The sequence below is a fragment of the Tupaia chinensis genome, unplaced genomic scaffold (assembly GCF_000334495.1).
Source record: "Tupaia chinensis unplaced genomic scaffold, TupChi_1.0 Scaffold000355_1, whole genome shotgun sequence".
Classification (NCBI taxonomy): domain Eukaryota; kingdom Metazoa; phylum Chordata; class Mammalia; order Scandentia; family Tupaiidae; genus Tupaia; species Tupaia belangeri.
In genome coordinates this window covers 4,237,784-4,238,596 of record NW_006159850.1, presented here as the reverse complement: position 1 = coordinate 4,238,596, position 813 = coordinate 4,237,784, and the positions used below count along the sequence as shown (strand labels likewise).

At 62.5% G+C, this 813-nt stretch overlaps 1 protein-coding gene across 1 annotated transcript in view; it reads left to right on the top strand.

Moving 5' to 3' along the window:
- WFDC1 (WAP four-disulfide core domain 1) overlaps positions 1 to 813 on the top strand; it is a 22,998-nt gene that overhangs the window by 11,898 nt on the left and 10,287 nt on the right. The window lies entirely within an intron of this gene.

Here is an 813-nt window from a genome sequence, read left to right as displayed (position 1 = left end):
CTGGGCCCGAGGGAGGTGCGGCAGGAGCAGCTCCACAGGGGAACTGCTGGCCTAGGGACTGAGCTGCCCACAGGAGCCATGGGAAAAGAGCTGGATTAAAGCTGAGACCCTGGCTTCGCTCCCCATGCCTCTGTAGCGCCACCTGGGGAATGGGACTGGGATTGCCGTTGTGAGCAAGAGTACAACCAGGCACGGCACCTGCTGTGGGCTGGGACACCCTGTGTAGGCGCGTCTGTGTGTGCGGGCAGCCCACAGTGCAGGAGACACCCACGGGGAAGGCACACTGCACTGAGGGTGGGGCCAGGCACCCCACCTGCCTCCAGTGCAGGAGAGGTGCCCTGGGGGGTGTGCCTTCTGCTCGGAGGATAGGTTAGGACAAGACTTAAAAAATCTAGATTTCAGGCATTCTTAAAAATATCAGGCCATGTTCCTGAGCCGGCGCTGGCTAGAGCCTCAGGTGCCCCTGGGTGGGCAGGCCCTCTGGTTTCCCGGGGAGCCCCCCAGGTCTGCCGATCTCATGTCCCCTGACCTGATGGTAATTGTAGTGGAGACGGGTGCTTAGCAGTCAGATGGCGTCTGTAGCCAAGAGACAGGGGTGCAGAGCCCAGGACTCAGATCCGCTGACTGGCCCCTCTGTTCGTCTCCTCACCTGTCAAAGCCAGCTGGTGGGACCGGCCGGTGGGACCGCGTGGCTCACAGAGTGTGGCAGCTGCAAGGTGCTCTGCACCAGGTGGGCGGGCCAGAGGCAGGCGGTGAGACGTTTGTTAGGCGGTGCAGGCCTCCCGGGGAGACACGGTCCTGAGACCTTCTTCA